Source organism: Aricia agestis, chromosome 14, assembly GCF_905147365.1.
Source record: "Aricia agestis chromosome 14, ilAriAges1.1, whole genome shotgun sequence".
Taxonomy (NCBI): domain Eukaryota; kingdom Metazoa; phylum Arthropoda; class Insecta; order Lepidoptera; family Lycaenidae; genus Aricia; species Aricia agestis.
The window spans coordinates 14,681,150-14,697,903 of record NC_056419.1 but is presented as its reverse complement, the minus strand read 5'-3'; the positions used below and the strand labels follow the sequence as shown (position 1 = coordinate 14,697,903).

The 16,754-nt window shown below is 37.0% G+C and overlaps 1 protein-coding gene across 1 annotated transcript in view; it reads right to left on the bottom strand.

The window, feature by feature from the left end:
- LOC121733528 overlaps nt 1–16,503 on the bottom strand; it is a 135,524-nt gene extending 119,021 nt beyond the window's left edge. Inside the window, exon 1 of the mRNA XM_042123798.1 lies at nt 16,242–16,503. The gene's annotated coding sequence lies outside the window, so the exon portion shown is untranslated. The remainder of the gene's footprint in view (nt 1–16,241) is intronic.
- Nucleotides 16,504–16,754: the final 251 nt, after the last annotated feature.

Here is a 16,754-nt window from a genome sequence, read left to right as displayed (position 1 = left end):
ATCTTGCACCTTGGGCTTTTAAAATGTTAGTAACAAGGTCAGCAACTCCATTCGACGACGCAAGAAATGCCGGCAAACCAACAGAACCTATGCTCCTGATGCCCAAACCACCGTGTTTTACCGGTAGCGCAGCCTGTTGCCATTGCGGATCATCTAGAGAAATATTGAGTATTTCCTCCAGTGTGGATCGGATAATACTGTCTAACTGACAGACCTCCTTGGGAAATCGCCAGGTGGGGGCTGTCCTAATTACATAAGTGAACTTGGGCAGAGAGAGCAGCTGCGGTACAGTATTAAGGCAATGTGAGAAGATACGTTGGTGAGAAGTTCTCGAACATGTGTTAGAATTTTGCCCTTACTTTCTAGGGTTGATGGAATGGCATCCGGGAATATCGGCGCGCCTAGGAGAGAAAATGTAGATTTGTTTAGGGTTTTAATTCCAGGGAGCAGAGAGTCAAAAGTGGTGATTTTGTGTTCGGCTGTGTCTCCGCAAGCGAAGATTTCGCATTTGTTGGTATTTATTTCGAGTCCCAGTTCTTGAAGACTACTAGAGAGAGTACGTATATCTTCCGCGACTGACTCCAGACTTCCGCCGATTAATTAATTAATTAATTTCATTTTCAAATCTCAAACTTCTTTGTCATTTCAACTCTACTCAGCAAAATCTCTACTCTCCAGAGTTACATAATATTATAAAGCTTTTCATCTTTTGCTTTAAAGTAACCCTATTTTTTTTTAAACAACAAAAATTATTCGCTTCGTCGCACATGTGGCTAATCCGTCTGGTGCGAACAACATGGCTGCCAGACGTCATTCAAAGCAAACAGAGCAATTTGTAATTTCGCGGAGGGTAGTTGTGAAAAATGTACACCGCTCGCTCGCCCGAGGTATTTAATAACCGACATTTCTCCATGCTGTAATTTGTAATTAAAAACGGACGCCATTTATAAATTATACCAACATCATCATCATCGTTATAATAAAAGTGCACAACAAAGAGGGAAAATATTATTTTATATTTTTGACACAGGGATCCAAAGTTGAAAATTTTAACTCTTATCTCTACCTAGGCATCTAAGAGTGGGTGGAGCAAGAAGCGATAGATATAGAATAGAGAAAGAAGAAAAAGATAATGTAGGAGACATAGAATCAAAGGTGAAAGAGGATACATCATACAACACAAGGACATAAAGGACATAGGATCACATTCGTATTAATCTTTTGACCCAAAACCTAGTATTGGTCGCGTTTGGACACCTTGAACTCTATTTCTTATTGCGCTTTGTTTCCTAGATATCTTCTTCATTCTTCTTTATCGTGTAGAATCAAAGGACTTTTAACTTTATAATTTACTTAAACTTTTAAAAATATTTAAAGAGATTAACAGAGAAATGAAACAAAAACCGAATAAATGTTTCATCGGGCCAACGTAAATAAACGTAAGTGTTTACACACAAGTGCCCCGTTTGTCTGTCAGCGGCGCCAACTTGTAAACATTACTTTTATAATTCAACTGGATCACTAATGGAGATTTGCTTTTATGTCTGACTAGATGACGCCCGGAACTCCGTTACGCAGATAAAAATCGTATATTTTGCACCATAAAACCCATAAAACTATGATACTATCAAAAGAAAATATCTTACCGAGTCTTTTAAGTATCTATCTTCAATCTCCAAAGTTCTACATTTAAACAAAAACACTCTTGCATTTATAATATTATGAAGTGCTGGATAACATGCTATTTGAAACTACTTGGGTTAGTTCCCGAACCGGTGGTAGGCCCCAGTAGCATCAGCGTTCGGAAAGTGTTTGAAAAAAACCTATTCTGAATAAAAAATTTGACTTTGACTTTGACTACCACATAATTACTAAATAGAGTACGTGACTACTACTGCGTAAAGTTTCAATAAAAAAGTTCTGTACTTACCTACTGGCTACTACATACTTGCTTTTTGTACGACAACGCATTGCGACACTGGTGTTGGGGCGTCCAAAAACAACGTAAAGAACAATGGATACACATAACACCAGTCTTATTTTAGAATAAACATGATACAAGTAACAGTAGTTGCACAAACTAAACGTAACAAAACTTTCTAAACTACCCCCAAACTGTTTTTTTTTTCAGATTTCATTCAGCAACTGAAAATGAAATCAATACCTTCAGAAGGTTCACTTCATTGTGCAGAAGTCATTTAGGAAGGAGCAGAAAGTAAATTAATTAGACGTTCAAAGGGACTGGAACTCGGGCCTTTGTCGAAAGGAAATGTAACTTTTCCTTCGATATTACTTCGCATTGAGTTGAGTAAATCTTGCTATTTGGTACTTAGTAGCACAATCTTCTAAACTCAATTTTCTTGTGCGTGATCTATGTTTATAAACAGCTTAATTCGTTTTGGTGTATGTTTAAAGGTGTATGCTTATTGCTATGTATATGCCTTATAGAGCGCTTACAGACGAATGGCACGTGTCGGCGGCACGCGTCGGCGTCGGCAGTAGACGGCAGTCGACGGCAGCCGTTGACAAGTTCCTCTGTAAGAAGCCTTAGTGCTTGTCTTGTCTAACTGATACGCCTCTCCCTCGTATTCACAGTAGTCTACAAAAATGTTCATTTATATCAACTAGTGCGGCGCGTCATTTCAAATTAGACAAGCTCTACCTTGGTTTTTAAACAGAGAAAGTATGGAATTCTGGAGAAAATGTTGAGCATATCCCACAAAAATTTTAAAAACACAGGATATTTAGGACCTTTTTTAGCGAGAGAACTTTAGGAAACAACACTTTATCTTTATTTCCTGCGAAATCACAAGTTCTATGAAAAAGATATAATACTTAAGTATGGCAAAGATGTGGGTAATGGGTAGATGAAAAGATCTACAGTGCATTTACACTTTTTCAAAATACCTTATAATGACAAGACATCACGCATTAAGTCTTCTCGAGAAAATTGAAACCCCTAGTAAGCACTGCTACTATTTATACCGACTTCCTAAACATGGTGTTATAAGCACGCATATTAACAAGTAGTTGAAACTGTAGCCGGCTCCCGAAGGCGGATGTTGTGGATAGACGCCTGATAAATATAAATAAACCCGGCGGAGCGGCCTTGTGTTATGTGTAACGCGTATTACGCATGTTATGAGGAGGTGTCAAGATTCAAGGATAGTAATAGACCGCGCACAACATAACGCATATAATATATTATAATTTATAATACATAATATAATAATTATGTACTATCACTTATCAGAGAAGTTGATTCCTAGGCAGATGACGGACCTAAGTAATTCGTCGCGTTGCGTCAAACCTATCCGACAGATCACATGTAACATTGAATTTACATAAGCCGACCAAACGACGTAGGTCTGTAAACTGCCTAGGAATCAATTTCCTCGGGTATACAATATCTGCCAAGCCCAAGTCCCATGCCTATTTGCTGAGATTTTTTGACAGGACTATTTAATAGTGCTGTTGATTGGTTGATATTTTGACGCTATAATATCAAAAGCACTAGTTAATTGATAAACTTCAAAACACCTCAGAAACAGGACACCAACAACGTGTCACTATTTGGCTCGATACAAAATTAAAAATCAAACACTGCCCATTTCCTATCCAATTTTATCGACCGAAAGTTATGTGAGGCCTGGGTGAAGCCAAACGAGCGTTATTGTGTGAGTCGCAGAATTTCTGCCGCGTAAATATCTTTTCATACAAACCATGACTCACAAAATTACGCTCGTGTGAATTAAACAGGACTTTTGTATGAAACTGAATGCAGCAGAATTTCTGCCAGCCGAAATTATGCGACTCGCGAGTCACAATTCACAAATTACGCTAGTTTGGCTTTGGATTATATTAGGTACGTTAACAGCATATTATAACGTTAACTTCTCCATGGTCAAGTGGCTTTAAGCATTTGGATCACAACTCGGAAGATTTGGGTTAGATTTGATACAGCAACCAAAATGTTATTTTCAAGTTGGTAAGTTTTTAGAATAGCGCAAAACGTCTAAAAGAAGACATACCAACTAACTATTTCCCATTCTGCTCAATAATCGACCTAGTCACAAGGGCACAGAGTGCTTAATTAGTTGCTTGTTCTTGATTAGAGAAACCGCAATATATGCCTTCTATTTCGTTCGCGTAACACCACCTGACTACACAAGTACACAAGAAGTTCTTAACTCTCAAAGCCTTGATTAAAATCGGTTAGAAACAGTATCGTTTCGCAATTAGTTTCATTATATTTAAACTATTTAGCTGGTTAAACAGTGTAATTAGCCGATTTCAAATATCAATCAAAAGAATGGATTGATTGATGCATGGAGACTAGCAGACGGCTGACTGGCTGAGCAGTCAGCCATTCAGTTCCAAACATTTCAGTAAGAACGTCAGCAACGGTAAAGCTGCTAGATGTTTGCGTTAAGCTTTGATTATTTCATTTCAAACTTAACGTGTAGTATACACGTTAAGTTTGAAATGAAATGAATAATCAGCGCAAGGAGTCCTAATATTGAATGTAGTGTCACTTCTTGGTGGAAATTCATCTTCAATTAAATAATTATACACTTTCCTTGCACTTATTCCACTTTATTTTAATATATTTATTACAAAATTGTTAAATACACCGGTTTCGAAAGACCTGATGATGTTTTTTTCGAAATATATTAAAATAAAGTTAAATAAGTGCAAGGAAAGTGTATAATTATTCAACTAATTCAGTCTGATTACGACTCATGAATACGAACGAAACGATACGACACTTTGATCGAGCCCAATTTCAGTAAGCCAATAAATCGGTATCATTCCGTCATTATCATCATTTTGCTCATTGGTATAAAGTATAATACGATTATATTTAAAAAAGAAAATTATCTGCCCAATGAGCGATGACACGACGCTGAAACCGGGTTGGAAGTAAAAGCCTTTAAATATTTACACATAGGCACCTACCTACGACTTACTGAAACGTTAACTGAAGAGTAAAGTGTAAAGACTAAAGACTAAGTTGCTACTTGCTCGAATGAGAGATAAATCCAAGAACTAAGTCAATCCGTTAATTCTGAAATTCAAACAACTTCGACTTTAACAAAATATATATGAACTCCCAACTCTCGGGTAACTTTGCTCGCTCTGTTTGTTTAAAATTTCACTTCAGCATTACCTACGTTATTACCAGATCCTCATTATAAGGCGCTACGGCGCTAAACGTATGCAATAAATAATAATCGTATCCTGAAGGGATCCGTACCTTTAGGGCTGTAATCCCTCGACCCAGGGTCTGCCCTCCGGGATATTATCAACTCTACTTCACGGGTGAGGGTTATTGTGTAACTTTAAATGTGAGGAGGATATAATAATATTGTCAGAAAACATTAAACTGTTTTGAATTTAGTGTATCCGCTTAAAATTGATGACTGATGTGTTTGGGTTACCGCATTTCAAAGTTTTCTAAAATGGATCTTGTGCACCTATGTAACTTCCAGCATCATCACCCAAAAGGAAGAGATTCTTCAAATCTCCTTAATCTGATTTTGCACTTGGGCTAGGTGAGCTAACAGTCTAGACCGCGACCCAGAAGACTTTCCGTTTGGGATTCCCAAACCTAACAGATCCGCAAACCCCAAAATTGGAATCAATATCACTCTTTAAATTTTCTTATACCCGCCGGCGATTTCGAAACAATATATTATCCAACGGGCCGTGTTTCCGCGCAATACCGCCTGTGAAAAATTGATCGCGTCCGCTCGGGGAATCGGTTATTTTGGTCAACAATCTATCGATTGCCGCGTTTATTTTCATTTATTCGAGGGGGATTTCTTTATTTATTTAGGGAATGGGAAGGAATTGAAATTTATGGACTCGAGGGTTCTAGGACCGGACGTCCTTTTTCGGGAATGTCGTTAATTTCAGGTATCAGACGCTTTTTACTTTGATTTGGAGAGGTAGAGTAATGCTTTCATTATATAATGTGTCTTGGGTAATTTATTGTATTATTTTATAACATGCTGTAATTTTACACTTTAGGTGTTTAAAATCTGAATAAATTATGGAGATTTACTCGTGTTACAAAATATGAATATTACTTTATGAATACTTTTTATGGCTGAAGCGTCTTCCTACAAAGTTTGATAAGATCTCTATCCGTTCAAATTATTTTTACCTTTGAGCTTACCTTATGCGGACGGCATACTGATCATAGTCATTATTCAAATAATCTCGGAATAACCCACGAACTCTAGTGATTCTGCGAAGTACCAAGGACTGACAATGACATCAGTTAAGACACGGGATGTGACGAGCGAGGGCTTGTCAGGATATCCTCTAACTCTTGTCTTACGCACCCAATGAGGTACGACACAGTCGACGAGTACAGAGAAATCGATTCATAGGCAGATGGCAGACCTTTGTGATTTGGTTAGGGTATATCAAGTCTAGACCCTACTAATCCTATCCTACTATCCTACTAATATTATAAAGGCGAAAGTATGTATGGATGTATGGATGTTTGTTACTCTTTCACGCAAAAACTACTGAACGGATTTGAATGAAACTTTACAATAACATAGCTTATACATCAGAATAACACATAGGCTACAATTTTAACCGACTTTTAAAATGGAGGAGGTGTTATGTTCGTTTTCTTATGTTCAACGATTACTCTGCCGTTTGTTAACCGATTGTCACAATTTTTCTTTTTGTATATAGGGTATCATCGCAATTTGGTATTTTATTCAGAAACGTGGTGATCTGATGAAGGATCCATAAGTAATCGAGGGAACTCCTCAAAATTTATAGGGAAACATGTGGTGACTTCGGTTTTCGTGAGAAGTATTCTAAGCATATGCTACCAACAAGTAAGATTTTGCACCGAGGTATACCTGGTATACCGTGGTTCGGAAGGTGCTGAGAGAACTATTGATTCTTTATAGATACAAGATTGTGAGTTTCGGCGTTGGTTTAAGAACGGAAAGCATATGCTACTATGCAAATTACATTCATCATCATCATCATCATCATCATCATCATCATCATCATCATCACTACCATATTATTCCATGCATCGTCCCATAGTTATCAAGCGATAATTAAAAAAATCTATACTTACCTAATATTATAAACCTGAAGAGTATGTTTGCTTAAACGCGTTAATCTCAGGAACTACAGGTCCGAAAAACTTATTTCAGTGTTAGATAGCTCATTTATCGAGTAAGGCTATATATTATCACTTTAAGACTTATACGACCGAAGAAACTCAGGAAAATGTGGGAAAAACGGGGGAAATATTAGAAATTACGAACTACTGGAGCAATTTTTATGGCAATATTTGGCACAGATATAGAGTAAACCAAGTGAAGGGAGGGACATAAGCTATTTTTATGGGAAAATGTACGGTTTCCGTAAAATTCCTAATATATGCGGGCGAAGCCGCGCGGGGATATACAGATGGAGGACTCGATTAATATTGAATTGACATAACTCGACTAAATTACCTAGGTGCCTTATTACTTTTATATACCTAGTAATTAAAGATGGACTGATCGAAAGGACTCGATACGAGGACTTCTCGCTGTAGACTGCAAGTGCAACTTCTTAGTAACTTGTGGTAAAATGTCTTTGCAGTCTGCGTTCACTAAGTTATAATATTTCTTACAGTGAATACAGTGAGGCGCAACATTTTAACATTGAGATTAAAAGAACTCACTATAAACAAAACACTAAATAATGAAACATAAAAATACCTTCGGGCCGTTAACAACTTCCTTAGACGTAACATAGGGGCATTGTGGTGTTTGTATTAAATTTAACCCTATTACGTTGGATTAAAGTGGTAATTGGGTTAACCGATTTAACCCCACTAATGCTCCAAGATTACGCGTTACTATGTATGAGTATGACTGATGCATTTGGGGCGTTGCGCGTTCTACCGACTTCTTTCAGAGTATATTAAGTGTATGCTGGACTCTTGTTGCTAAACGATTTACTTACATAATTGTAGATAATAATTTTGTTTCTTTTTAGACAATCTAAGGCTGATCTCCGAAATCCAAACAAAAGAAACAATTTTGAAATTTGGCACAGGTATAGAGGTTAGAGCTTGAAGGACATTCGTTGCGAAAAAATAAATTACCAACTCCATATTTCACGCATTCAAAGGCAAGACTGCCAAATATCAACATTCAACACACATAAAAATATAATTTTCCCTTAAATTACGTTCGTTTTGTAACTTGATTATCTACAGTGTAAAATAAAAAGCAGTTTTAAATTACTGTTAAACCGATAAGCGACGGAGTTAACGCGGCGTGGTGTGAATACGTTCAACGGCAGTTTATTTCATTTATCACTTTGTCGTCGACGTACCTATTCTGCGCTATTTGAGTTTTATGCTCAAAAATCCTCGTAAAATACGTCTCTACGTTTTATTTCGATGTATCTTGGACGAATGGATTTAACTTTTAATGACCTATAACGTAGTTTTGTTTATGTATTTGTTTACAAATGTACGAAATGGTATTTTTTTTTATGAAATAAAGGGGCAAACGAGCAAACGGGTCACCTGATGGAAAGCAACTTCCATCGCCCATGGACACTAGCAGCATCAGAAGGGCTGCAGGTGCCTTGCCGGCCTTTTAAGTAGGAATAGGGTAATAGGGGAGGGTAGGGATTGGAAGGGAAGGGAATAGGGAAGGTTAGGGAAGGGTAATAGGGTAGGGCAGTGGGCCTCCGGTAAACTCACTCACTCGGCGAAACACAGCGCAAGCGCTGTTTCACGCCGGTTTTCTGTGGGAACGTGGTATTTCTCCGGTCGAGCCGGCCCATGCATGCCGAAGCATGACTCTCCCACGTCATATAGGTAATATCATGGGAAAAGCAACATTGGGGTATAAAAAGAACAACTTTAATTTCTGACACTAATAAATCTAATAATAGACCATTCACATCCACTAATGAATTTATCAATAGAAAGTAAGACGTAAAAGGGTTTGATATTTAATAAGTCGTAATATTAATGCAAGAGCATTAAATTAACCTAATAGGATGCTGTATACCACAACGGGCGCCAGTGTAATGGGCATTGTCCAAAAAAAATCACATGTATTTTTTATATTTTTTTTTTCGTTAAAATAGGGTATTTTAAGAATATGAATTAAATAATTTTGAAATTCATTGGCTAGTTTTTTCTCAATAATTTTTTAAACTTTCGCTCTGACGTCATCATCGGCGGCCAATAATTGACCTCTGCAGTATGTTTTTTCCTTTCAATCTTATTTATAATGGCTGGTTCGTCAAATGCAAGTTCTCATTATGTGAAAGCTGATACAAGACGCTTACCAAAAGTTCGAAACGTACGTAAACGTAATGTTGGTCGAATTTATTGCTAATTTAACGCCATTGAAGGTCAAACAAAGGTTAAACATATTTATTCAAAAACATAAGTAACTAATGGGTATTTTTTTCGTTTATATACAGAAAAACGATCACTGACCTTATTCCTCGAAATGTTTTTGTAATGAGCAAAATTTAAAAAAATGGACAATCCCCATTGGCTACATGTCAGGCTCTTAGTAGCATGTAAACATATTTCAAAGCTGGATCCATTATCTGCCTCAGTAATAACAATCAGTACATAAAGACGTAACTCCTAAGTATATCAAATATACGCCATAACTAAACAATACGGGAACCGAATCCGTTACGAATTACTCAATCGTAGAAACGATTACAATAATCGATTATCTTAATTACCTATCGCCAGTAGGAAGTAAGGCAACAGGCAACTATTATTCGCACGCGACCGTCTAGCCGCAGACGAGATTCCATATTGATGCGAAAATTTAGTAGCTTCTTGAAACGTGCAGGTCTAATAGGGGACTATGCTATTTCATCCGTGAACAACACATGTGGGCGAGGGAACTGAAGAACAGGATTCGTTTGCTGGTTATTGGTTAATGATCATGGTGATTGGTATACGGATAGATATTATTTTAACGGGTGGTCCCTTGGACTACTCATTCCCGCCACTACTACTTCTGTAAGACAAGATCCAACCACGAAAAACCCTTTGATAAGATATTAGGGATACCTAAAGTACACTACACTCTCTAGGAACCCGCTACTAAATTATCTGAAGACAACTAGATAATATACAAAATGTATAAAACCTAAACACCTTTTGCTTGTAAAAAAAACTGAACTAAAAATTACTAAAAACAAGACTACATTTAGCGTACTTAAATGCGTACAGAAAATGCTAGCCAAACGTTCTAATAGGTACCGTTGCCAACAAATCATCGAAACCCTACTCGAGAAATGTGGAATAGAATCTCACGAGTCACGGAAATGCCGTAACGTAAGGCTATACTTAGAGGCAATTTGTCAGGAGCCAGTGCAACAATGCAGACGTCTGCACAGTTTACGACTTGCTGGTTGCATGTTCCAGAATTTCCCATTGTGCACTTTTCCAAACAAATCGTGACCTTATCAGCCGCTGATATATCGCAAGGTTTTCAGGTGAATACTTTTCGAAATTTTTTCGATAATGTATTTTCCGGTTTAGCGTGTTCAACAAGATTCTCTCTATAGACCCATAGTTACGTGGTAAGAAACTCAAGGGTCAGAAAACGTACTGAACATCAATTTTACCAACAACTAGTAGACTGAATTATTTGGATTTTCTTTGATGGATTTTCATACGAAGAACGAGAGAGAGAGAGAGATTACCTCAAAATGCAATTTGCAATTGGCGCTTAACGTAAATGTTTAATTAAATCCCAGTTTTAGAAAATCATGTAACATTTAACTGATGTTATAATTAAAATACGCCTGCAATCTGCAATGCCTTCACAAGTTCTCGGTGGAATGCCTTTGAGTTTTCTGTAATTCGGACGCGTGTAATTGACGCTTTTGTTACAAAAGTGGGTCGCGTCTAAGATTCTAAGTTTGCAAAATGTCGCTCTCGTTCACAGGCCTTTATTTAATCCACCTGCAGATGTGATGTACAAAGTTGCGACAAAACGAAGGTTTCCGATGACGAGAACTAAGCATTTACAGCTGAAGAGAGATGAGGTCTTGAGACTTGTATTAAGTATATACCCCATGAATACCCGCTAAAAGGGTAAAGGTACAATAAAGAAGTTTGGCACATAGAAAATGGCGAACGCTTCTCCTATAATATTAGAACAGAAACTTAATCTTGAACGAAAAATGTTCATAAACATCATTCCTTTATGTTCCTTTATGAAACATGAAACGAGGAATCCTTTTACTGAGGACGACTGGAACCCTCAGTCTCTTTGAAACGACAATGATTTAAAAATAAAAGGAAAAACTTTTGATGCTTCGTAGAAACGCGATTAAATACCAAACATCTACGAGTGAAATAAAAACTTCGTTATTAATTTCATTCCGGATAACTTTGTTAAGTATTTGACAAATTGTGCAGGAATTTAATTTGAACTTCCTTTTGCGACACACGTTTCAAGAATTTTCAAAGCACACAATGGCATGTTACATAATTAATTAATAATTATATATTTTATATACTTGATAATGCTTTTTATTTTATAAATTATCAAGGTTGTGGTGGCGTAATGGTTTCACAGTTACAACTAATAAATAGTGTGTGCAAAATAACACCTGATAACCCCACAGAAACAAAGGTAGTAAAATAATGTACCATGAAACAGAAGTTAATAATAATGAACTATAGAGTATCAAAGACTATCTAAATTGTATTATTATAAAGCTATAGCTGACGAAAATCATCGCTATGGCATTTTGAGTCGACCACATCACAAATAAGGTTCATTTCTCAAGCTCACCATCAGTCCAGTTCGTTCCCACTCGTTTACGGAACCACTGACCTGTGAAACACAATGTAGAAACAAATTACATAATAGCCGTTTTTATTGTGGCAACATTATATTATTTTGTCATTTCTTGTATTGTTCGTAGTCTCCTGTTGGGTTACCTGTTGCCGTAGCATGTTACAATATCAAAAACTTTGCTCTTAGTTCTTACTCTAAATGGATATCGTAGGTTCAAAGAAACAGCCTCTATCAAAGCTCTATTTCTTTGTTTGGAGCACAACTTAGTATGAATAAGTAATATATTACAAGGATCACTATATGGACGACCTTCTTAAGGAAGAAGACACACCTGATTATGCCGAAATCGTTTTTCCAGATTTGCCATTTACAATAATTTTAAAAGAGGATCAAAAGTCTTCCCAAGACGCTCCCGAACGATCAACATTGAATATAAGCATTAGAATTGAATCTGTAAACTGATAGCAGACGATGCCAAATCCCGAATCCGAATAATCTCTGGGGCGGCTCGAAACATATTGGAGTATTATCGAGCTGCCCAATCTACGGTTCCGCTGCTCGTAATGTATTTTTCCACGCGAATTGGAACCAATTTATTTCCTTCGCTCCTGATAACTAAGAGTCCCGAATAGAAAAGATAAATTTATCTTTTCCTTTATTAGGAACTCTTCTCCGTGCGCGACCCTATTTCGCGAATATTTTAATAACCAAAGTGGAAGTGAAAAAGTTGGCCGAATTTCGATTCGTCACGTTTCCGTATAATTTAGCGATACGTCTTTTGAATTTATTTTATCCATTTTCGATAAGGTAAAACTACAGTTAAATCCGCTACTGAAACCCTTCTAATAACGAAAAACATTCTCTAACCGAACCGAGCTTCTAACCTCATCAAATAAACGCATTAAATATACAAGATATTTGTCGTATGGATGCAAAAAGCGATCGCCCAGCAAATAGGTTGTGGTGATGGCATACGCTCGTCGCTAAAGTGATTACTGGCGAGTGGCGAACCCTTCATAGCGCCTATCGAGCTCATCGGCCGACGTGGCCAAGAATTAAAGTGGATACTATACCACCGTTGTGTAAGTTGTAACCCTCAACATTTCAATGTAAGATGAATATATGATATATGAAATGTATTCGATAACGTTTGGATGTATGATATAAGTAAACGTTGAACATGTCGATATGAAACAAACGTAAAACGCGCGCTGATTAATCAAAACGTTAAAAATATTTCGATTAACGTTTCAACTTCACGATAGTATAATTTATTATGTCTACCTCTTATGCATATCCCACAATTTTTTTGTCATTTACTTTTTACTACAAATAATGGCTAATTTCCGAAGCGATTTTAACCAATACAGCATTAATCTGTAATAAATAATATGATCTGAATGATTAATATTTTCGAAGATATTACATTACACGATTTCAAGGTTTTGCGGTACGGTCAGTGCGGGCCACGGGTAGTAACGAATATAAATCAAAACGGGCTGGTCGCTAGTAAATAGTAAAATCTGGAGTACAGTTACGGGCATAAAGTCCGCAAAAAGACTAGTAAAATGTTAAATAGGGTAACTATTTTTGCTTTTTGTAAGGCCGACATTTTCTCCGATCGAGTAAGCGTAACATATGGCTACTAACCAGTAACCACATTAAATAATGTGAAAAAATTCAAGCATTACCGAAACTATTAAAGCCGTAAAAACAATCGATCCAAAATTAGACGCAGACTGAAACAATAAACAGATTCACTTGGACGACGCAAAAAATCATTAAACGTGTCTAAGCGTTTATCCCGTCTCTCCGTCGGACATAAAATTAATTATTTAGGTCAACAACGTTCGTTACGGTGTAACGGGGGACGCCTAATTGCTGCGGTGTGAGAGGGGCTTCTACACGATACTTGGGCTTTATGTTATAATGTAATCGCTAGTGATTATGACGACAATTGCTACGTTATGTTATGAGCGCTCGTACAGAATTTCACCCTTACTTTTATTTCAATGATTGCAGTGGCGCCCAACGTGGGGCTTGAAAATCGAAGACTACGTCTAACGTTTTTTACTATGCACCAAGTTCGTCAGTAGTGTTTTTAAACACCCTTATCTTTATATTTTTCAGCAATAATATTCCATATTGGACAAAACACGAGACCACTGAATGTCCTTTACTGTAGTTTAAAAGCAGCGCTATTTGCGGTTTCGAAAACTTTTAAGTGTCATCGGTAGGTTCACCTCAAGTTTTATCGCACTTTCCAAACACTGCTGGTTCCAACTAGAACAAAGCCGCATCTCTCTGTGGCTGAAATCGACTGAACGGATGAACTAAACTTTCACCGTTGTTCAAATCAGACGTTTAATAGTCCCCCAGGGATACAGGTTTAACCGAATTAAAAGTGTTACCAAAAAGGAAAGAGTACTTAAATGAAAACTATTTGCAAGATTTGGAATTATCAAAATTGTATCGCAACTTCGTTGTGCCGAAATTGTGGTTCCCGCGCGATAAAAGTATCGAACTACATTTTTTCCGGGATAAAAAGTATACTAATATGTACTTTAACGGGGCTCAAAGTACATATCTGCAATCTGCATATCAAATTTCATCGAAATCGGGTGAACAGTCGACAGATATACAGATAGGCAGATAGACACACTTTCGTATTTATAATATTAGTATGAATGGATTCACTTATCTGTGATTTAAACTGATAAGTTATAATATATGTGTGTATGTCCACCTGCCTCTTTAAATGCCTTTTAGTGTTATCATACTGATGATGAGTTCACGACACAAGTAATGAAGGTCATAGATCAACGGGCATCATCCGGGTGACTCATTTTATAGCAGTCGAGGATGTTCAAAACCAGTTTATTTACAAACACAGGTTGACATTACGTAATTAAACTGAAGCAATAACCATTCCGGGTTAATGATAACAGGAAAATTTCCTTAAAATTGCAATTAAGATGACAAATGAGAGTTCGAAAGTTGGGAGAGAATAGGACAATGAAATGAAGGTTAGGAAGTTTTATTTTTATTGCCTTTTTTTATATCTTCCGAAACATCTTTTGTGCGATAGTAAATACGAAACAGTTTGCTATAAATAAACTTGAAATAAACTAGATATTACTATTTTGTTCATTCGTAACGTATGCATTAGTTCTTATAGGGTTTTCAAAATAATAATTAACACAATAATCTAAATACCTAGCTGCCGAAGAATAAAACAGCTCATGTTGGCTTTGGGTCGTCCTTCTAAATGAGTTCTAATTTTTACCCGGAATATCTAATAAGCGATTTTATGTCGAAGGTGGCTTTAGTTAGTTCCTTTTATGGACTGTAGTTACTCCCAAAATCCTGATGGGCCAGATCTCAAGAGGAAATGCCATTGTCTCGGAGCGCTCTTCAACATAATAAGATTTGGGGGACGCTCAATTACAATCGCGTCTTTAGACACGAATTACGAGTGGTCATAAGCGTCTCAATAATTAAGAAATGAATAGACAAAAAGACGTTTGTTCTTGTGTCAATTTACCTAAAATTGCCAAACACGGAAGTAGTGAACATTTTTGGTATCATTTTAAACATTCGTACTGTTACCAACTTGCCAATAAAATGATGAAATATCATGCTGCTTTTGGCTAAAATACTGTTAAGTATGTTATTCACAGTTTGAGATAATATATTTTATAACTGCCTTAAAAACAGCCATATTTTACCAAAAAGATGAGAATGATTCTTCATCATCTGCCGGTCTGTAGTAGCCAGTTATAGTATGGTATGGCTACGCTTAAAATCGTCGAGATGAAAAGGTAACACGGTAAATTATGTTCTAAAATGAAAATGAACAAACAAGTGGCTCAAGAGTCAAGACACATCAAAAGTGGTTACACAAAAACATTTTAACAGCTGAATGTTGAGCAATCAAACGCGAAGGCTACCATATTTACTCAGTCATACGAACGTATCATATTCTATAATCTACACCAAATACAGTAAAAGAAATCAATAAACATCACCACTTTCTTTTAATTGTAATCAGTAGAAATTGGTCCTGGCCATTCCGAGTCAAAAGAGAAATGATCAATGGCATGATTTGAATTTCGAATAGACATCAATTAAATGTTTATTGTTTATGGTCGGTTTGAAATACAAATTGACACTCAAGGATACAAATGTAGGTGTAGATATTCACTGCGATTGAACGTCGTTCTTCTATGGTGCTGTGGTTTACTTTTAAAGGAATGCCACTCACGCTTAAGGAATATAGATTGCGAAAGTCCAGTTACTGGCGACTGGCTAACGACAAGACGTAGTTCTAATTTGCCGTATATGTCGGTGCCTCCGTCGAGATTCAATCGGTAGCTCGTTAAAACAACTATAAATCAAACAAACCTTTTACGACGAGCACGCCTTCATAATCGGGTTATAATAAATCCATTCACAATATACGGATACGAAAACAAAACCACACGAACACTTCGCGAACACAAAACAAAGCCCCTATGTTAGATCGTGGGGTACGTAAACTGCACACATTATCGGCAATATTTTGGAGGTAACAGTTCTAAAATATATCACAATAAGCAAACAGATGGATATTATTTTCGTACGCGCGGTGTCTGTATAATCCAGCGACTACACGACCGACCGACCACAAGAAATCACGACACTGAACCGGAATTCGAACGGAGTTCGTCACCCGGGCGCGCTTTTAATACGGACAAGCGCCATCTAGTGTAACATGAGAAAAACGAAATCTTGAATCGACAGCTACTTACTTATGAGCTTCAGGATATTTGTAATAGATGGCGTTGATTGGACCATTATTGAAGAAAAGCACCATCATGGGTGTACCCAGGTAGGGGCAGATGCCCCCCCTGGAAGATAATTTCATTACCCCCCAGC